Source organism: Xiphophorus couchianus, chromosome 18 (assembly GCF_001444195.1).
Source record: "Xiphophorus couchianus chromosome 18, X_couchianus-1.0, whole genome shotgun sequence".
Lineage (NCBI taxonomy): Eukaryota > Metazoa > Chordata > Actinopteri > Cyprinodontiformes > Poeciliidae > Xiphophorus > Xiphophorus couchianus.
Window position 1 is genome coordinate 315,544 of NC_040245.1, and position 23,471 is coordinate 339,014.

At 41.3% G+C, this 23,471-nt stretch overlaps 1 protein-coding gene and 1 long non-coding RNA gene across 3 annotated transcripts in view; one reads left to right on the forward strand and one right to left on the reverse strand.

Moving 5' to 3' along the window:
• dlc (deltaC) overlaps positions 1–23,471 on the forward strand; it is a 323,636-nt gene that overhangs the window by 49,343 nt on the left and 250,822 nt on the right. The window lies entirely within an intron of this gene.
• LOC114133217 (uncharacterized) lies at positions 6,317–7,131 on the reverse strand. The gene is made up of 2 exons (XR_003593125.1): positions 6,816–7,131; positions 6,317–6,383 (listed from the first exon to the last, which is right to left on the reverse strand). It is a non-coding gene; the product is annotated as an uncharacterized LOC114133217 (long non-coding RNA).

Here is a 23,471-nt window from a genome sequence, read left to right on the forward strand (position 1 = left end):
TTTTTAATGATTGTGGCTATTAAAGGTCCTCCAGAGTTTATATAGGGGGCAAATAGTCACAGTTAAATGTAAATGGTCCAGACTCTCTAAAGATGACTTATTAGCATATCATATGAAAACTGATCTTCTTTTGACTAAAATAAATCTTCCTCTTCAATCTATTATGTGCTCACATGTTAATTGCAGTGATATTTCTCACATACTATGTATGATGGCATTGTTTATTCCATGTATGAGAGTACAAACTTACATGCAGAAAGGCTAATAACATCAGACCAGGTTGGAATAAACATGTCAGGAAACCATTCAGAAGCTAAACAGGCATATGGGATGTGAGTACAAGCAGGTAGACCAAGAGATGGGACTCTCCTAGATTATAAAAAACTCACCAGTGCAAAGTTTAAATATGCTATTTGATACATTTCCAAATTTGAGCAGAATCCATGGCTGAAAATCTGTTTTGTAATAATGCCACTGGCTTTTGGAATGATGTCCGAGCCTTAAACAGGTCTGCCGCATTTCTCCCCAGTAAATGCAGGTTGTTTACCCCAACCCCAGATAAAGGTTGGGGACCATAGGGCAGCGGTCCCCAACCTTTTTATTACCGCGGACCGGGGGGGAACCGTCAGATAATGCTTCTGCATGTTGGTGTGTTAGCGGTGGTGTGTTGAATATGGCCGAACTAAAATCGGGCCTGTGATGATTTTACTGACTGGGAGCGAAACGCAGCCCGTTGAATGTGCCAGGTAGCCAATCAGAAAGCGCGGTGACGTAAGAACGGCGGGGAATCCCAGACAGTTGTCATGGCAACTGAGAATCCAGTGGACATCAGAGGTGATATGTGGAAATGTTTATTACTATATGTAAAGGTCATTTTATATATATATTTATTATATGTGGTTATGTTTATTCAGTTAAAAATGTTAACTATGAAAAAACATAACTCACCTCCAAATCATAGAGCAGCAAATAGAGCAGCTGCTCCGCCATCTTTTATCAAACATCTTTTCTTTTTGTTTCGTCTTTTATTGCTTAAAATGAGCCACAAACTATCACTGCTGCTTCTACATCCTCATCCTGTTTGATTATTCTACATTCATGTTTGGTCTGTTGGGGTTTTACTGGATTTTCTTCTGGAATCGGTTCTGTGGTGTGTTGCTGCTGGACTCACGGACCGACCGAACCTGTTGGACTTTTATCGGCTCTGTGGTCACAGAGGTTTGGAAAATCGGCCCACAATCCTTAAATGGTGTGAACCAGACCTAAAACTCACAAGCTCCTCTCCTCTCGTCTCTCCACTGCCCTAACGCTCTCTGACTCTGGTCGCTATGGTAACATTTACATATCCCTTCAAAATAAGATACAGATGCGCCACAAAAACGAACATTTTACTTTGGTGAAAACTTTAACTCAGGATAACGACTAATGGAGCCCTGAGCTTGTTTCTCTGCAACCAGACGGTCCATCTGGGAGAGATGAGAGACAATGAGACCGGAAGTGTTGCTGATGCTCCGGGTTCTTGGTCTCTAGTGGAGAAGCAGCTTGAAGCTTCATTTCCTCATTAACATCCGGTCACCATATCATGCAGAGCTTGGACTGTGGGAATCACCTGCCGGGATAAATCCCTCCTCCTGGCTCTTCTCTGGGCCTTTTCCCTTCACAAAGAAACTTTACAAACAATCTGATCCGTTTCTGACTCATTTTGCTGCTTGTGGCTCCATGTTGGCGGCAAGACGGAACCGAGAGAGTCCGGTTAAAGGATTTTCAAAATAAAAGATCCTCCAGACTCACATAATACATAAAACGAAAATTTATTTCTTGCGCGGCCCGGTACCAATTGGTCCATGGACCGGTACCGGCCCGCGGGTTGGAGACCACTGCTCTATAGAAGGTATATCTGAGGCTTATAATCCAGCAGATCTATGGAGACATAACCTTATTTAACTGGGTAAAAGGTGGACCCATGGATTGGGAAACATTGCTAAGAGTGATGCTGTTATAATAAGCCCTACTGAAGTGGACCAGGCTACTGGTGTGATAATAAGGCAACAGGTTCTGATAGCTTTACAGCAGAACATCTGAAATATGCTGACCAAAAAGTGGCTGTGCTGCTTGCAATGTGTTTTTCTGGGTTTATGACCCAGATAATCAGGTCTGATTCCTGATTATCTGTTGCCCTTTTGCCGGTAATTAAGGCACAAGCTTGTAAGGTCGGTAGCCTTAATAACTACACTGTAAAAAAAGTCGCTGTAGAATTTACAGTAACTTACTGGCAGCAGGTTGCTCTGGTAAAGAAATTACAGTAACTTTACTGTAATGTTTTTACAGTTTTATTGATTTGATTAGTTTAACTGTAATTTCTTTTAAAATAGCACAGTAATTATATAACATGGTTACTGTGATTCCATCACAATTTTATCATAATAAAATTACAGCAGTCCTGTAGTAAAATGACAACAAGTTGTCATTTTACAGTCGTTCATGAAACTTCATACTTTGCTAGCTTTTAAAAGTTTAAATGTGAACTTGCAACTTAATTTACCAAACAAACAAACAAAAAAACTTTTCTAATTAAATAAACATACATGTATATTTTAAAATCACTTTATTTTACTGTCAGTTTAAATCTGACAAACTGAAGCAAAACAAAACACAGAATTTTGCAGCAGCAATATTTGCAGAAGTCAAAGAATTGCAACCAAAGTGAAAAATAGTCAAATCTAAAAACATAACTGATACATTTACAATCGTGATAATATGACATTGAATAAAATGAACTAAATACTCTTTTCTAAAACAAAAGTACCCAAATGTCAAAGTTTCCAAACTGCATGTCAAAGTCATAAAAATAATGTTTTACCAGCTTTTCATGTAAAACCTGCAGTCAAAATTTTAAATGTCGTTTTCTTCCTTTGAAGGAATAAAGGGATCCAGCAATGTCAAATATTGAAGTTACATATTTTTCAAAACTTTATTGTAACCCCAACAGTAAATCTTAAACATTTGGGCAAGTTTAAGATTTAGTGAACAGTCAAACCAAACCAACCTGGATGAGTTCTGAGTTTGTCTCAGTCCTGAACTTCTCCAGAAATCATCAAAGTGTTGCTGGAAGATAAAGAAAGAAAAATATGTTCTAATACATGAGATAAACAGAACATTAAACTGCATTCATATCAGTTAAAGACAGACAGGATGAAAAGGACAGATTTGGTGGACAGACTCTCTGACCTTCCTTCATTGTTCTGTCCTCCTGTCTGTCTATTAGAAATGAACAGAACAGATACAGAGAGACAGGCAGAGAACAAGGCAGACAGGGAGAAAGATGGAGTAAGAGAGCTGATTGTGTGTAAATGTGTAATTTTACCATTTTAAAAGTTCCACTGGTTCATGAAGGAGGAGAATGGAGACATGCAGGTTCACTGCTGTGTTCTGCATAAGTCGTCCTGTTGGTTGATGTCACTTTTCCGTTTGCAGCTTTTGTTCCATTTTCTGGGTTGAGGCCTATGAATCACCTAGAAACTGATGGGAGACAGTTTAAAATTACCCTTTTGTTTTTAAGTACATATTATATTTTTAGATTAGATGCCTGGGAACTACCAGATATGTTTTGTAAAGGCATTACTGAAATAGTTCTCATAGTTCTCACTAATGAAACAATACTCTAGGTGGCAGAAGGAGCTGCTGGACCCGCTTGATGCTGTTTCCTGAAAAATAACAATGTTCAGTGATATTAGTTTTAATTTTAACTTAATACTCAGGTACACCGAGGCATTTCCATAGACAGATACATTCCTCTCTGTCTATCCATACACTATGCTTGCAGACAGAGACACCTTTACCTTTACGTGTAGACCTAAGGTTGGCAGATCCAGTAAGATGGAAATATCTCACTATGTCTTCCATCCATTAGTCTATGGACAGAAGGATGTAAGTTACAGTGAGACACAGACAATTGGAGTATCTGGGGCGGTGAGAGGGGTGAGAGGTCGGTCTTGTCACCCCCACAAGATGCCACCCTGGGCGGTTGCCCATGTTGCCCGTAGCAGAATCTGGCACTGGCTGATTAATCACAATTAATCATTATGTATGCCTAACTTTGTAGGCTTGAAATGTAAATATGCTCACAGCTGTGTAAACCCTTCTTTTTTTTAATTTTTTTTTATTAGGTTTTAACATCAAAATACAAAATGTACAAAAATATATGAACAAGATATGTAAACTTTTTTTCTATAACAGAACCGAACATAAGTCGTACAGAACACATGGATAAGCCTTCCCAAATAAAATCCAGAGGAATAAGAAAAGAAAACAAGAAAAAACAAAAAGTAGATATGTTAGAAGAAGAAATAAAAAAGACATTAGTCTTGTGTGCAAAGTACAATGCTATAAATATAGGTCTTAATAGTGAAAGAAAGAAAAAAAAAAAATTAATTAAAAAGAAAAAGGGGGGGGAGGATTTAAGAAAAAGGTACATCAATGGGTATTAATGACAAAATAAATAATTTGATAAATAATATGATAATGTAAATAAAAAGGTCAGGCAAAAGCTAAATTTAGTTGGGCACCATACGGGACGGCAATGTCTGAACAAAATCAAAAAACGGCTGCCAAATCTTTAAAAATTTAGTTGTGGAACCTCGTAGGGTAAATTTAATCTTATCAAGTTTACTAAAGTGTAAAGCATCTTTAATCCAGATTTCAAATGAGGGAGGTAAAGCTGATTTCCAGCACAGCAATATTCTACGCCTCGCCAACAAAGTGAGAAATGAAACCAGATCAGCCTCAAGTCTTGACAAAGAAACCGTCTCAGAAAGTACACCAAACAATGCAGTTAGTGGATCAGGCTGGATGGACATATGAGCTACTTCAGACAAGGCTGCAAAAATGTTTGTCCAATATTGCTTTAGTGATGGGCATGACCAAAACATATGGATCAGTGAGGCAGGTGTTTGATGGCAACGATCGCATTCCGGACTAACGTTTGGGTATATTTTAGAAAGCCTGGCCTTAGTCCAGTGAGTGCGATGCAGGACCTTACACTGAATTAGTCCGTGTCTGGCACACAGTGACGAACCATGAACACGGTAAAGAATTCTATCCCACAAGTCATCTGGAAACAGAAAACCCAAGTCCTCTTCCCATGCCGCTTTGATTGAGAGAATTGGGGACTCACGAAGACAGCACAATCTCTCATACAAACATGAAATAGGACCCTTTTTCGGTGGGGAAGGTGACAGAAGATTATCCAAATCATTAACAGGAGGTTTAGAGGGAAAGAGAGAAGTTTTTTCCTTAACAAACCCTTCTTGCTGCACGCCAACAATTTAAAATCCAAGCAGTTATCTTGCTTTTGTAATCTCCCATACTCAACAGCAACTAAGAGAAATTTACTCCACTATACATGCATACAAGTGGTACCAAACATGTTCAGGAGCCAACTGATAGATCTATTTTATTAGATCTATTTTAATTTCTAGTTCTTGGATGCCCCAGCCTTTTATGATACCATGAAGCCCATATCAAACATGCACATTATAAAAAATGTTTTGTCTCAAACCAACCATGTCTGAAGATTCTTAGTTTTCCAGGTTTTTACATTCAGGAAGTTTTATAGAAACTCAGTTTGTTTAACGTTGGTTTAGAAATGTTCCTCTATATTCATCTCCTGTGATGTAGCGGCTCTATATTGTCCTCATCCAGCCGGTGAAGACCGGTGTAATTCGTGCACATGAAACTGCAGGCTAGTAAACTAGATGTGCACAACGTTGGTTAAAGACCAACACAAGAAACTGTTGAAACTGTTCAACTCTTGTTGCTGTCTGTCTGCAGTCGCAGGAAAAGTATTTCGCTGTTCGTAGCTCCTGTGTGTAACGTGTTGCTGTGAACTAGATCAGTGTTTTTCAACCTTTTTTGAGTACATTGTTCTCATTGAAAAAAATCACACCACCAACCAAAAATGTAAACAAATGATAGCCTATAGCAGGAATTAAAAAAAGACACACACGAAGCTCTTCCTCAACAGCTCTCAGTCTCTCTCTGTTTTTAGTTTTTATAGTAGCCAGGCTTGAGAAGCTCACTTCCCACAGATGTGTTGTGGAAAATGGGAGCAATGTTAAAATAGCTTTGCTGCCAGAACGGGGAACTCCTTGGCAGCAGTCAGCCATAAGTGGTTGGGACTGCAGCTGGTGTCGTTTTTCTCCTGATGCCAGAATGTCGGGATCTGGAAGTGGTCCTACAAACATCAGTGATAAAATCATAATAAGTTTTGACAAAGGAAACATAGGTACAAAAAAATAAACCAAAAGTCATACCTGTGTATTATAAAGTGTGGAGTGCAGATATCTTTTCCCCACCACGTCGCTGACAGGTTCAGGATGTTTCCCCTTACAAGAAATACACAGAAAGATGTCAAACTAAAGAACAAATAAAGGGATGGTTGAGCAATTTGTTAGCACATAATGGGACTGATTTGGCACCGTTTAGATTTTTACCCAACTTGCAAATAAAACTAATTGACAGCAGTTGAGCCTGTATTTTTTTCACTGCCTACAAAAAAGACATTTTCCAAACAAATTATGAGAGAAATTATATTTGACACAAGTAATATTGAGATTACAACACATTTTATACGGCACTTATAAAATACAAGTGGGAAAGGAACCTAAATGGCTTCGACACAATCAAAGGAGGAATGAATTGTGTACATAACTATAGTACTGTTATTTTAGGATCATATATATATGACAGTATATGTAATTGAGTATATGGTAGGATATCACATACCATAGGACAGTGTTCCAGTGTGTTTTTCTTACCTGTGTTCTTGGTCTGTGCCATTTTTGTAAATCACTTGTGCAGGAGGATCAGTTGGCAGCTGGAGTTGGCAGTAGTGTGCAGTTTGGTAAAGAAGTGCAACTACATGATTGCAAAATCCTTTACCAGCTGCACAGCTACAGGAATAATCCAATAATTCAGCCTTTTCTTTTCCAACACCCAGTGATATTTAAAATAGACAAGTGTTTTAGCAACACATATATACATCAATACATACAGCATGTTTAGCTTTAAACAAGCAATAGATTCTAGTTTGAAGGTTCAACAACAGCAGAAGAAAAACAGACTGTGTTGCAACAGAAACAGAAAATAAATAGTAACCTCTGAACTGTGTTGTTGCGCAACACCCCCCCCCCCTCCTTTCTGTCTCTACTCTCTCACTCTCGTACTTCCTCTTCTGAGAGGGGAGATGTGCTACCAGCTCTCCGTCTAACGGGTTAATTGAGTTTCCTAAATCTACTGGGATTTACCCTGTCCAGAACTGAAGTAAACTCTGTTTAAGCTGGTTTCGAGAAACGATTCGCCTGGTTATCTGACGTCCTACATCCAGGTGTCCCACCCTTCTTCCCCCTGTGAATTAGCCAGACTGAGCAGCCTACAGCCAACTAGTTTCACAGAGCACACCTGTTAACGGTCGCTCGTTCTCTATTTTGCAACTTGCATTTGTTATTGAACCAGGTAGGTTTTAGTGACTCGGTCGAGTTCCAAGGATGATGTTTTAAATATGGGCTACCAGCAACCTAAAAACATTTTCCACCTCTTCCTCTCCAGAATCAAACATCACAGCTATTTTACAACCATCAAAGAACTTTAAGGTGACTCATTAACTGAATGTCCACAACATCTTTAGATTTTCTTTATGCTAAATATTTTATTAGTAAGGCATTTTTGCAAGGGTCAGTACAGCTTAATTCAGTAGCAGAAATAATCAAATAAGTAAAATCAATCATCTAGTCTATCTTTCCCTACTGCTGACACTGAGAACTAAAAAAGGGAACCTTTGAGAGAGACGGACGGAGTTTGGTGTTTCGAACCCCAGACCTGGCCTGATGATGAAGAAGGTGTTGCAGCAGGAGGAGGAAGACGATCGACGAAGGCAGGGATCTCTGTAGGTCCGATGAGCCTCCTCTCCGCATGGATGCTGAGGTCACACAGGACTTGGTGCTGGCAGGAAAAAAGGCACCAGTTCTTCTTCCTTGTCTTTGTCTTCATCTTTGTCTTTGGGGTCAGAACCCAGCCGATGAGAGAAGTGCGATTCGAAGCCACAGATTGTGGGCCAGACGGGTTGGTCCCCATGCGCAGGACAGTCTTCGGCTCCGTGGCCCCGGCTCTTCTTCAGCTGCAGAGTTCTTTGTCCATCTCGATCTTGGCTCGAAGCTGCCCGGAGGATCCAACGAACGGTTCCTCTTTTGCACCCACCTTATATAGGGTTCATCTGTCTGCTTAGACAGATGATCTCATATCCATCACTGTCTTACAGACATTTCCTGATGTCTGTGCTAATGTCTCAGGGTTGCTCAACCTCCTGTGTCCCTTGCCTGCACAACCTTTCACCTACTCTCTACCTCCAACATATCAGTGATGTTTAATTGCAGTTACACCTTTTTACACCATTTCAAGTTTAATGTCAAAATCACATTTATATCACATTTATTTTCTTCAGCTTCTCTGATCTATCATTCATTTATGATTTTATAACCATAACTTATTAGTTATTCTTATTATAATCTTAATGTGAGTTATTTCAGATGTTTTCTGAAAAGAAACCAAGAATAATCCATGATTCTAATTATTTACTACTAAAGTTACAGTTACTTGTTTTTCTTGTAAGTGTTCTCACAAATATAAGTGTAAGTATTATTACAAGTAAACCAATATTAATATAAGTATTTTACTTTGAATCTTATGCAATTACTCATAATGTTTAGATTTCATTTTTTAAAACTTTACCTTTAAACTAAGAAATAGTCTCAGCTATTTTTATAAATCTGCAGGCTGGAAACTTCCTCTTTTTCCAGGAAACCTGCTTTTCTTGTTTAATGACTCTCTCTGACTGACTATGATTTCTTATGATTAGATAGAAAAAAGTAGAATTAAAGCAAAGTTTGCATGAGACAAAAACAACACACACAACTAGATTTATTTTATTGACACTTAAGTCTACTGTTGGGCCTTGATGTCACTTGAGTGATTCATTTTAAAGATAACTTTATTTATTATTACTGTTAAACTAAAATCTCCAGCATGGGGAAGTGGGATGAGCTCGGATTTTCTTGACAACTGGAAGATGTTAGAATAAGCTCTGAGTCCAGAAGTCGTACTTAAAGTTCTTCAATTGTCAAATATGAACAGGAACTGAACTAACGACCAAGAGCCAACTGGTTTCTGACTGTTTCAAACCTGCAGCTAGTGCGGTTCCTCATTTTTCTTCATGGATCTGAACCATCTAGCTTTGACAACTTCCTGTTCCTCCACAATATCTGACACTACGGGCATGCAGAAGTAAAGTTTCAACATCAAGCGTCGTCTAGTATCTCATAGCTAAGTTCTAGCATGCTGTTTTTCACAAACTGTACTGGCAAATACATTTCAGAATGTCAGAATATAATTGAAAAGTTTAAACTACGTCTGTCTCCAATATTCCATGTAATTTAGCAAACTAAGTTAGGCTTCATTACGATGTTTGTGTTCATATATTGTAGCTATCGGTTAGCTCGCTAAGCTATGTCTTTTCTTACCTTGATAGCTGTGGATAGATTCTTCGTGGAAGAACTTGTTTCCTGTCACACATTTGTTGGTGGGCGAATTCGCCGCTGCGGTTTAATCCGCATCAGCGAAAGAAAGTGCTGGAAAATTAAGTAAGGCTGATGAAAAGGAGGAGGAGAGACGTTTTTCAGAGTACTTGGATTACAGTCACCAAAACAGGAAGTGCCGCAGCCCTTTCAGATGCAGCTTCCGGTTGTCGTGAAAAAGGTCTTTTCTCTTGTTTTAACGTACAATGCTTTGTACCTACTGCCATCTACTGATAAGGAAATTACATGATTTCGCCGCTGGTGACTACTACAGCACAGACAATCAAAAATGGCATATTATTTGCAGATAATTAATTAGTTTTCAAAAAATATTTTTAGACCAATTAGGTGAAATTGGATAATTTCCACAGCACACTAGTGTGCCGTGGCACAGAGGTTGAAAAACACTGAACTAGATAACCCTCCGTGAGGCTCTGATGTCAAAATAGATGGTTCGATTGATCTGTGTTATGTAATATTAACGCATTAAAATGTTCAGGTTAGGGCGTGCCGTGATGGCGTAGCGGTTAGCGCGACCCATATTTGGAGGCCTCGAGTCCTCGACGCGGCCGTCGCGGGTTTGACTCCCGGACCTGACGACATTTGCCGCATGTCTTCCCTCCTCTCCTTCCCCCTTTCCTGTCAGCCTATTGTTATATAAGGCAGTGGTACCCAACCACCGGGCCGCGGACTGGGACCAATTGGTACCGGGCCCGCAAGAAATAATGAACTACTTCCGGATCTTTTATTTTGAAAATCCTAAACCGGATTTTACCGGTTACGTCTTGTGCGTCAAAATTGAGCCAACTTGCAGCAGAATGAGTAACAAAACAACATCGGAGTACTGCTTGCCCTCCCCCCGCCGGTCCGCAGCAAAATTGCGAAGGGCTGACCGGTCCGCGCCACTAAAAAGGTTGGGGACCGCTGATATAAGCAACACTAGAGCCACAAAAGACCCCTGGAGGGTTAAAAAAAAAAAGTTCAGGTTAATCGCGTGCGCTGTAGCTCACAAATAAATGATTTAAAAATCATCCGTTGTGATTTCCAGATTATTTTTTAGATTATGTCTCTCAGCTGACTTGCAGCCAAGATGAAAACTTCAGAGCCTCCATGATTTCCAACTGGGAGATCCTGCAAAGTGGCAGAATGTTCAAATACTTATTTTCCTCACTTCACCTGGTGTTGAAACTGGCTGTTGTAAATATTTTTGGCAGTTCTACTCACCTTGTTGGCTTGTGTTGCTGTAGCTGTAGTGAAACTAGATGTTGCCACATATCGTTAATCCTGGCTGTGGATAAAGTCGGAGGTTATCTGGTGATTTTGGTTTCCGTTCCTTAAAATTGTTCATGTTTTTAAAGAGCGAGCGGTTAGACCTCAGCAAGTCAGACGCTCTGTCTCAAATCAACATGATGCTGTAAACATTCACATGCAGCATCATTCACGAATCAAGAAGGCCAAACACCACTACAAAAGGAAGGTGGAGGATCATTTTTCTAACGCCAACCCCCGACGTATGTGGCAAGGCCTTCAGATTCCCACAGACTACAAGAACCCCAATACCACCCCCGCTTCTACTGATGTCTCCTTTCTCAACGAACTTAACAACTTCTATGCTCGTTTTGAGAGAGGGAGTACCACAACTGCAACCAAAGCAGCTACCACCCCAGGCCAACAGCCACCGACCTTCCTCCCCACTGACGTAGGAGCGGCTCTGAGCAGGATTAAATCCCACAAGGCTGCGGGTCCTGATGGCATACCTGGACGTGTCCTCAGAACGTGCTCTGGGGAGCTGGCAGGAGTGCTGATGGACATCTTCAACCTGTCCCTGGCCCGCGCTGTGGTACCAACCTGCTTCAAGTCTACCTCCATCGTCCCAATCCCCAAGAATCCCAACCCAACCAGACTCAATGACTACCGCCCGGTAGCCCTTACCCCCATCATTACCAAGTGCTTGGAGCGGCTGGTCCTAGCACACCTCAGATCCTGTCTCCCCCCCACACTAGACCCCCACCAATTTTCATACAGGCAGAACAGGAGCACAGAGGATGCAGTCTCTATAGCGCTGCACTCTGTCCTTTCTCACCTGGACAGTAAGAACACTTACGCCAGACTGCTGTTCTTAGATTTTAGTTCAGCATTCAACACTGTCATCCCATCACAACTCATTACCAAACTCACAGACCTCGGCATCAGTCCACTCATGTGTAACTGGTTGCTCGACTTCCTGACCAGTCGACCTCAACATGTCCGGCTGGACAACCACTTCTCATCCACCATCATCATAAACACCGGAGTGCCACAAGGCTGTGTGATGAGTCCCTTCCTCTACTCCCTCTTCACCTACGACTGCAGACCTGTCCACGGCTCTAACGCCATCATCAAGTTCGCAGACGACACCACGGTGATCGGCCTCATCAGAGATAATGACGAGGCCGCTTACAGGGAGGAGGTAGACCGTCTGGCTGAGTGTTGCGACAAAAACAACCTGCAGCTGAACACCGAGAAGACCAAGGAACTTATTGTGGACTTCAGGAGGAACGCTGACCCACATCCACCCATTCACATTAAGGGGACAGTGGTGGAGCGTGTGGACACCTTTAAGTTCCTGGGAGTCCACATCTCCGAGGACCTGACTTGGACGACCAGCTGCTCCAAACTCATTAAGAAGGCGCATCAGCGCCTCTTCTTCATGAGGACCCTGAGGAAGAACCACCTGTCCTCAGAGATCCTCACGAACTTCTACCGCTGCACCATTGAGAGCATCCTCACCAACTGTATTATACACTGCCTGGCCAAAAAAAAGTCGCCACCAATGGTCACACTCTCTAATATTTTGTTGGACCGCCTTTAGCTGTGATTACAGCCTGCATTCGCTGTGGCATTGTTTCAATAAGCTTCTGCAGTGTCACAAGATTTATTTCCATCCAGTGTTGCATTAATCTTTCATCAAGATCTTGTATTGATGATGGGAGAGTCTGACCACTGCACCAAGCCTTCTCCAGCACATCCCAAAGATTCTCAATGGGGTTAAGGTCTGGACTCTGTGGTGGCCAATCCATGTATGAAAAAGATGTCTCATGCTCCCTGAACCACTCTTTCACAATGTGAGCCCGATGAATCCTGGCATTGTCATCTTGGAATATGCCCGTTCCATTTGGGAAGACAAAATCCATTGATGGAATAACCTGGTCATTCAGTATATTCAGGTAATCAGCTGACCTCCTTCTTTGGGCACACAATGTTGCTGAACCTAGACCTGAGCAACTGCAGCAACCCCAGATCATAGCACTGCCCCCACAGGCTTGTCCAGTAGGCACTAGGCATGATGGGTGCATCACTTCACCTGCCTCTCTTCTTACCCTGATGCGCCCATCACTCTGGAACAGGGTAAATCTGGACTCATCAGACCACATGACCCTCTTCCATTCCTCCAGAGTCCAATCTTTATGCTCCCTAGCAAACTGAAGCCTTTTTTTCTGGTTAGCCTTACTGATTAGAGGTTTTCTTACGGCTACACAGCTGTTCAATCCCAACCCCTTGAGTTCCCTTCGCATTGTGCATGTGGAAATGCTTTTGCGTTCACAATTAAACATACTCCTAAGTTCTGCTGTTGTTTTTCTTCGATTTGATTTGACCAAACGTTTAAGTAATCGCCGATCACCATCATTCAGGATTTTTTTCCGACCACATTTCTTCCTGGAAGACGATGGTTCCCCACCATCCTTCCAGTTTTTAATGATGCGTTGGACAGTTCTTAACCCAATTCTAGTAGTTTCTGCAATCTCCTTAGATGTTTTCTCTGCTTGATGCGTGCCAATGATTTGACCCTTCTTAAACAGACTAACGTCTTTTCCACGACCACAGGATGTGTCTTTTGCCATGGTTGTTTAAGAAATGAGGAGTTACTCATTGCATCAGCTGGGGTTAAATAACTTGTTGCCAGCTGAAAGATAATCGCCTATGCAGTACTTATCCAATAGGAGGCTTGTACCTATTTGCTTAGTTAAATCCAGGTGGTGACTTTTTTTTTTTTTTTGGCCAGGCAGTGTATATATATATATGTATATATATACACTGCCTGTAGTATATATATGTATATAAAAAATTCCCTTCTCGCCCACCGCGGGTGGTTCTTATCCTCTGAGCTCGGGTCCTCTACCAGAGGCCTGGGAGCTTGAGGGTTCTGCGCAGTATCTTGGCTGTGCCAAGGACTGCACATTTCTGGACTGAGATGTCTGATGTTGTTCCTGGGATCTGTTGTAGCCATTGGTCCAGTTTGGGGGTGACTGCCCCGAGGGCCCCGATGACCACAGGCACCACTGTGGTCTTCACCTTCCAGGCCCTCTCCAGTTCCTCCCTGAGGCCCTGGTATTTCTCTAGTTTCTCGTGCTCCTTTTTCCTGATGTTGCAGTCGCTTGGTATTGCTACATCTACCGCAACGGCTTTCCTCTGTTGTTTATTCACTACGACAATGTCTGGTTGGTTCGCCATTACCATTTTGTCTGTCTGGATCTGGAAGTCCCACAGGATCTTAGCTCTGACGTTCTCCGCCACCTTTTGGGGTGTTTCCCACTTTGATCTCGGGGTTTCCAGTCCATATTCTGCACAGATGTTTCTGTACACTATGCCTGCAACTTGGTTATGTTGTTCCATGTACGCTTTCCCTGCCAGTATCTTGCACCCTGCTGTTATGTGCTGGACTGTCTCAGGGGCCTCCTTGCACAACCTACACCTTGGGTCTTGTCTGGTGTGGTAGATCTGGGCCTCTATTGCTCTGGTTAGGGCCTGTTCCTGGGCAGCCAGGATGAGGGCCTCTGTGCTGTCCTTGAGTCCAGCTTTTTCCAGCCATTGGTAGGATTTACTAATATCAGCCACTTGGGTTATTTGCTGGTGGTACATCCCATGTAGGGGCTTGTCCTCCCATGATGGTATCTCTGGCACCTCAACCTCCGTTCCCTGTTGTCTGAGATATTCACTGAGCACATTGTCTGTTGAGGCTTTGTCCCTGATGTATTTATGGATCTTAGTTGTTTCGTCCTGGACTGTGGTTCTCACACTCACTAGTCCTCTGCCTCCTTCCTTGCGGCTCGTGTACAGTCTCAGGGTGCTGGATTTGGGATGGAACCCTCCATGCATTGTTAGTAGTTTTCTAGTCTTAATATCCGTGGCTTTTATCTCCTCCTTTGGCCAGCTAATTATTCCAGCAGGGTATCTGATTACTGGCAGGGCATAGCTGTTTATCGCACAGATTTTGTTCTTGCCATTGAGCTGGCTTCTCAGGACTTGCCTTATTCGTTGGAGGTATTTAGCTGTGGCTCCTTTCCTTGTGACCTCATCGAGGTTGCCATTTGCTTGTGGTATACCTAGGTACTTGTAACTGTCCTCTATGTCTGCTGTTGTTCCTTCTGGGAGTGAGACCCCTTCTGTGAGGATGACCTTCCCCCTCTTGGTGATCAGCCGACCACACTTCTCTAGTCCGAATGACATCCCAATGTCCGTGCTGTAGATCCTGGTGGTGTGGATCAGTGAGTCGATGTGAGTATATATATATACATATACTGTATATATATAATAGCTCAGACTTAAACACTTTATTTTGTATTATTTTATTTTATAAAGCATTTTAAACTTTTATTTCACACCAGTTGGTTATTTTTTAGTTAACTATATACTTTACATTATTATCAAATATTTCTATTAACACATAAATATAAGTGTTGCTTTGTCTTAAAGTTGAAGTTTATGCCTCTGGCATAACTTAATATTTATTTAAGTTATGCCAGAGGCATGTAAACTAAGGTAATGTGAGAAATATGTGACCACATGTTGAATAAACTATGGATCACATGAACAAAATACTTTATCACATGTGGAACATGTGAACCACATGTGATTTTCATGTGATGTTTTTGTGAGGGCGGTTGCTCCCTGGTGAATGCTGAGCCGGTCGGATGGAAAGTTTTCCCGCTTCGTCTCCCATGGCGTCCAGTTTGGCTCAAACTACTGAACATGCAATCGGACACCAGCCGTGTTCCATCGACTATAAAATTGTTAAAATTGGAATTAAGGAAATAAATGGCTTGAAGCTGCAGTATGTGAACTTTTATAAAAAAAATTTTTTATGGTTTTGGTAAACTGTCTCCATGTTGTAACAGGTTATGAGAAATAATCTGTGAAAAGATGGATCTCCTCACCTCCTCCCTCAGCTGCTATTACCATCTGCAGAACAACAACCAATCAGAGCCTGGAGGCGGGTCTTAGCGATTTCAATCACCCTCATGTACGTGCTGTTTAATGTGCTCAACAGTTTATCCATAGTCATCATTGCCCCGCTAACTAGCTTGGCATTTATGAAGGCTGAGAGAAAGGTGGGGAAGAGCGTACACGAGGGTGATTGACAGCGCTAAGACCTGCCTCCTGGCTCTGATTGGTTGTTTCTGACTGAGTAGTGCATTCGTTCTTCCTGTCACAACATGGAGGCATTTTTAGCAGATATGTAAAAAACATTTGAGTGATTCTTGAAATGTGGGACAAAATGGGTTTAAATCCCCCCCCCCTACAAAATGTAATTATTCCTCAAGCTTATGTATTCAAATATGACGAATAATGTTTTGGAAATGTAAAGATGCTAAGGTGCAGGCTCTCAGTTGCAACATTTTCTTTGAAAATTACATTTTTAATGGACCTGATCCAGAACTTTCTCATCATCTGACAAAAATAAATATAACATTATTTTTAATGACCATATTAGTGATATTTTTACTCAGTTTTACAGACAAATGCTTCTCAAGAAACAAAGGAAACGTTATTTAAAACAAAAAACATAAAGTCCATGAGTGAGTAAAAAGAAAAACTTGATACATGTGAAGTAATTAGGGATGAGGGATATGAGGAAAATCTAATATCCTGATATAATTTTACTATGTCACGATACACGATATATATCACGATGTTCTTAAATGAGCTTCAAAGTTATTCTAAACTAGACTCCTTGCAGCATGAAGTCACCCACTCACGTTCCCGCCCCCATTTCCCTGCTACACTTAAATGTAATCTCATATAAAAAGGGATGCAGTGTTTCGCTGTGAACTGTCTACACTAAGACTAGTTAACAAGATGAGAAATAAGTTTTAACTAAGAAAAAAAATTGCGAGGGAGAAGGAAGTAGGTCGGTTATGCTTGACTTTGACAAACTTAAATAGATGAGCCGTGGAATAAGGTGTGTTTTAGACAGGTCATCAGTAGAGCAGGTGTTTAAATTATTTAATCAACCACCGCTGTGTTAGCATGGCTAATAGCAGCAGCTGCTAATCAACCACCCCTGTGTTAGCATGGCTAATAGCAGCAGCGGCTAATCAACCACAGCAATCACTTGTTAATAGAAGCAAAATACACATCAAGTCTAAAAGAATAAAACTGTAATGAACTGAATGTTTTGCTCTATGTGGAAAATGTTTGAGTGTTTTTGGTCCTGAATCCTGATACGTAAAGTTGCATTGTTGTCAGTTGCTATGGCAACGAGTCTAGGTGTAGCGTAAAGCCGACAGAGAGAGAGAAAAGAATGAGTAGTTTTGAGTTATTTTTCCCATTCATAGCACTAAATGAATCCTAGCTACGTCTCCAGGTTTCATGTTAACCAGTTCTATGGCTATGAACGGCAGGGAAAAGAATAATCTGATTATGGGGAATAAATCTGCGGTTCAACCTTTTGTTTCAATAGTTTTATAGCATGTTTTGTAAATGACCTCATTTTGTTCGACATCCTCCATATAAAATCTAAACCGCTGCCAGATTATTGATCCAGCTGTTTCTCTTCACACCTACACCGTTCATCTGATTTCTCTTCAGTTTCCGTCTCATTCAGCCGCTCGCCTCAAACTCTCGCTGTCACCATGTTGTTTGTTTTCTCCGCGCAGCCTGATTGGTAGAAAATTTTCAGGCTGGGAGGGACGGGGCTGGTGGGCTGGTGATGCATTCATAGGGTGTTGGATAAACCATACTCGCAGTGAATTTGACGGTGAAAGTTTATTATTTGAACAACAATTGGTGATTGTGATAGAGCCATTTTAACTACCGTGAATTGAAAATATCGCGATACATCGAGTATACTCGATACATCGCCCAGCCCTAGAAGTAAAACCATTTATGTAAAATGCATTGAAATGAACTAACTGCACATTCAAGTGAAATTTGTCAACATTATCACTGAAAGAGTCACAATGTCAGTTAAAAACTCTGACGGAGTTGACAAAATGCCAAACTACCTCAATTTATATGATATTATTCTGAAGGAGGCCATATTGTAGCTCATCAGGTCCAGGAAATCTTTATACTTTTCTAAAATTAAACATTTAGTTCACAAAACTTCATCAAAATTTAGTAAATTGTCAGTTCTGGTGTTGACACATCATGGTTGTGACGAACAACTTAGGAATAAAACTGAAGAAAAACTAAAGAGTAACTTAAGCTAACTAGCCTAGCCTAGCCCTGTTAGCAAAGGAAGAGAAAGGAAGAGGTCATGGAGTCCTCAGAAGTTCTGATGCCCCAAATAATGCCTGATTTTTTTACATTCTTTTTATGTCTGACGGTGTTGACAAAAACTTGGGGCAAATTTTAATTGAGTGTGAAATATATAAAAATGATTTTTAATTAAATGTATTGATACTTTTATAATTATTTATTTGAATACTTATACTTAATTGTCATAATATATTATCTTAGTATTCTTTTAATTGTTTTAAACTATTATAATGTATTGAGTTCTGCTCCAGGACAGGGGATTTTACAGACACCATCCACCTACTACAATGTTTAAAATAAAAAATATTCAGCAAACATTGTTACGTTCACATGGCCCAGGTTAGTCAGATATTTGAAAAAATCATATCTTGTGTATATTTTATTCAAATTTTGTGCTTTATCCATAGAAAATGTTTTGTCCCTCTTCTCAAAAATCACTGATCTATAGCTGGGTTTCAGACGACGTAGCAACGTAGCACCCAGTGCAGATGGAGGGCAGGAAGTAAATGCAGCGTATTTATTTCTGCTGATCCAGCATCAAAATGCCTAAAGTCTGAGTCCTGTACGGTTGTTCCAGCCGTTCTAATAGAGAGAAAGATAAACGTTATTTTCCTGTTTCGAAGGTAGTCGGTCACAAAGGAGTTAATTTTAAAAACTTACAGACAGAGAGCTGTGACTGTTCCCCCACACGGTTCATGTCTGAGTCCAACACGGAGGTTCTGTAGGTCGGAGCGAATCCATGACCTGCATTGGACCTGAATCCTACAACCACTCAACATTAACCTACAACTCCTGCATGAATTTGGTTTACAGAAGCTAAATAAATGATTTACCAGGAGATCCAAGCTCATAGAAATAACCTGGGTTAGCTTGTTGTTAGCGGTAGCATCGTTATCATAGACTAATGACTTAAATAGCACAACTCACTACTCACCCGGCAGAAACCAGTCCACAGCCATTTAATGATTCTGTTGGTCCTAAATTTGACCCAACCTGAAACTAAAGGATTTTATTCTCCAGGCTTTTGGAAACTTTCTTCTGGCTCGTCGTATAATTTGAGGTCTGAAGCTCCAGATAAGATAAGATTTATTTGTCATTGTCATCAACAGATTACAGATTGAGATTTGCTCGACTCGAGTTAAGATGCAGGTTATGTGTATATACATAATATACAAAGATAAAGAAATAAATAGTACAAAATGAGAATAAATAGACATCAGAAGATGGTTGCAGCGCCTGGAGGTGTCGCAACAGAATTGACATTTTTAACAAAGTGGTGTCAAGAGCAGAAGTTCTTATGCCTTTGAATTTAGTGCCATGATTGCCATCGGGTAAAAACTGTGTTTTAGGCGATTTGTCCTGGTTTTTATTGCTCTGTATCTCTTGCCTGATGGCAGCAGCTGGAAGAGACCATGGCCAGGGTGTGAAGAGTCATTTAAAATGTCCAAAACTTTCTTGTGGAGCCTGGAAGTGTAAATCTGTTCCATAGTGGGGAGGGGGCAGCCTATGGTTCTCTCTGCTGCCCTAACAACCCTCTGGAGCGCCTTCTTGTCCACGGATATGCTACTGCCGTACCAGACACACAGACTGTACGTGAGCACACTCTCTATGGAGCAGTGATAGAAGGCCTGCAGCAGGTCTGAGGGGAGACGGTTCTTCTTGAGTATTCTCAGAAAGTACAGTCTCTGCTGTGCCTTCTTCAACAGCTCCTTGGTGTTGGTGCTCCAGGTTAGCTTGTCCTCCAACTCCATGCCCAGAAACCTGAACACTGGGACCCTCTCCACACAGGTCCCACTGATGGTGAGAGGCTGGATGTCTGTTTTGTTCTTCCTGAAGTCGATCACCAGCTCCTTTGTTTTGGAGGTGTTGAGGAGCAGGTTATTGACTTTGCACCACTCTGACAGCCGCTTCACCTCATCCCTGTACTCCAGCTCCTCCTTCCCACCTGAGATGAGACCAACAACAGTCGTGTCATCTGCAAACTTTATGATCTTGTTGCTGAGGTGGTTGGAGATACAGTCATGAGTGTAGAGGGTGTAGAGAAGTGGGCTGAGCACGCAACCCTGTGGCGATCCGGTGTTCAGGCTCAGAGCAGTGGAGGTGTGGGGGCCCAGTCTGACCCTCTGGGAGCGACCTGTTAGGAAGTCCAGGATCCAACTGCAGGTGGCTGATGGGAGCCCAAGGTTTGCTAGCTTGGACACCAGATGTTGGGGAAGAATAGTATTAAATGCTGAGCTGAAGTCCACAAAGAGCATTCTGACGTAGCTCCCCTGCTTCTCTAAGTGGGTCAGGGCAGCATGAAGTGCTGTGGATACAGCGTCCTCTGTGGACCTCTTTGCTTTGTAGGCAAATTGGAGAGGGTCCAGCTCAGCAGGCAGGCCAGCGAGAATGTGACTCCGCACCAGTCTCTCCAAGCACTTCATGATGATCGGTGTGAGTGCCACTGGACGGTAGTCGTTCAGGGTGTTGATGTTGGTTCTTTTCGGCAGGGGGACAATGGTAGAGGACTTTAGGCAGGGAGGGACAGTGGCTTGAGACAGGGACTGGTTAAAAATCTTTGTGAAGATTCCAGCCAGTAGGTCTGCACAGTCTTTAAGCACCCGTCCCGACACACCGTCAGGTCCCGCAGCCTTCCTTGGGTTCACCTTCCTCATCACCTGCCTCACCTCACACTCCTCTACTGTGAGAGCAGAGCTGCTGTGGACAGGCAGCTGTGATGGAGCTGTGGTAGGTGTCGCCTCAAAGCGGGCAAAGAAGATATTCATCTCCTCTGCCAGGGAAGTGGTTCCCTCCGTGCATGGCTGGTTGCTGGATCTGTAGCTTGTGATGTGCTGAACACCCTGCCACACCTGCCTGGTGTTGTTGCTCCTGAGCTGCTTCTCTATTCTCCCTCTGTATGATGCCTTAGCTTGGCAGATGCCTCTTCTCAGGTTGGCTCTGACAGAACTGTAGAGTGCTTTGTCCCCAGACCTGAAAGCAGCGTTCCTGGATAGTTAGTTATGTGGATCTAACTAACTATCTGGAGGGTAAATCCTCAAGATTATAAGAGAAGTCTTTTTTACAGAGAGAATACGGATCATATCCTAAATATACGCATATTTTTTTTTAGATTCCTCGTCTGTTTCAGCCCATTTAGAGCGTTAGCTGCTCACTGTGGTCCATTTTGCTCTGATTTGAACCGGAGAAATAAACTTCCTGACCTCAATCTGAATTTGCACGTCATCCGGGTCACGAGTCTGAAACCCAGAAATTTCTATAAAAGTTACATTCTGTAGCTTTAATGGAAACATGGCAATTAAAACAAACCAACTCCTGTGTTTGATGAAAACTTTTCCCACTAGGGCAGCGGTTCGATTATTTACCGTTAGCCCCTCGCCAAATTATTTTAAATCTGAAAATATTAAATAATTTATCTGACTCCACCGTCTATGACCCGATTATCAAAACGTTGAAATGAGCCGCAGTGGCTCATTTTAATGTTTTGCATTCAGTTTACTAAGTCAATCAGTAATATTTAGTCCAGACTGCTCAATCTGTGGGATTAACAAGGAAAAAGTGCAAATGATCCTCTGAGATGTTCATTTTTAAAGCAACAATATTTTTAAAAAAATTTGTAAAACTTATTTGTCAACTTCTTCAGCTTGTTTTTCAAAATGTACAGTTTTTAAACATTTTTTGTGCAAAATGTTCAGAAACATTGCTCAGAAGAAATGAAAAGTTTATGTTGACAGTAAATAGGCTTCATCTTTGTCCTGCTGGTTTACGACGGAGGAGAGCCAGACTAAGAGAACTTTTGTTTGTTTGATTTAAATATGACAGTAAAGTTGTAATTTTATGAGAACATCACACTGCACTAAATGAGGAAAACTGAGGGTTTTGTAAAGTTATGGTTGGTGTTACTTTAACAAATACTTAAATATTGAATCTTTTTTTTTTTTACCCTTCCAGGGGGTCTTTTGTGGGCTCTAGTGTCCCTTATATGATAGCAGGCTGACAGGAAACGGGGGAAGACATGCGGCAAATGTCGTCGGGTACGGGAGTCGAACCCGCGACGGCCGCATCGAGGAGTCAAGGCCTCTAAATACGGGTCGCGCTAACCGCTACGCCACCACGGCACGCCCCAAATATTGAATCTTTTAACACATCAGAATCAAATCAGCTGCAGGACTTTGAAACGATGATTTAAAGAACCAGGCTGGCTGAGCTCCTCACGTCAGATTTTAGTCAAAAGACTTTTCTTCTCGTCTTTCAGAGATTTTACAGTACAACTCTTCTCATAAGAACATGACATTATTCTTGTAGTTAGAAAAAGTATCCTAGCTTGGGCCTAGATGCTAACTTTACTCACCTCAGCTCCAAAACATCCGCTTGTGTCTAACGCCGTAGATCACCTCTTCTACCGTTTAGAACAGGCAGCCTGTGGATTCATTTGAACGCTGCTGCCACCTGGTGACCGGAGGCTTGTTTAGCAGTCGAGTCTGAATAAAGAGGACAGTCATTAAGTCCTGCGTCTGGCGCCCCCAACAGTGGCGGCGCCACACTGTTGGGGACACTGAAAAAGATAACTCTTTGGATTAACATAAAAAAAATCATAGAAAGTATTTCCATCTGATTACTTTGCTATATTTCAGCACCATGTAATTGTGTTACTCCAATTTAAAGCAAATATGTTGGCTCAATTTAATTTATTAAGCTTGATTCAACTCATTTACTATAGTTGGACCCAATGTAATTTAATAGAGCCAGACCAACTAATTTACAATGTTTTGGAAAAAAATAATTTACTTTACTTGATTAAGATTAATGCAAATTTAGTTGAAACCAACTTATTTTGCAGTGGTACCTTCACACTACTTAATTAAATTGATCCAACTCATGAAAATTAAGTTAGCTCAACAAACATGCTTCATGCTGAAAGAAAGCTATTTAATTGTGTGGAAATCCTTTCCATGATTGAATTACATTAATTCAAAGACATTTTTTTTAAGTTACATTACATAAAGTGTTTTAAGACAGGACTGGGTGAAAGGACAGAAAGAACACTCAGCAATTAGAACAGATACAACAGAAATGTATTTTCAAAATTGTAATCATTTTCTTTTGTGCAGTGCAGGCACTTTACTACAAAAGGTATAAACTCTCTCCATATGACATTTGAACAGCATTTAAACTAGTCACAATTACAACAAGTTGTCATTTTACAGTCGTTCATGAAACTTCATACTTTGCTAGCTTTTAAAAGTTTAAATGTGAACTTGCAACTTAATTTACCAAACAAACAAACAAAAAAACTTTTCTAATTAAATAAACATACATGTATATTTT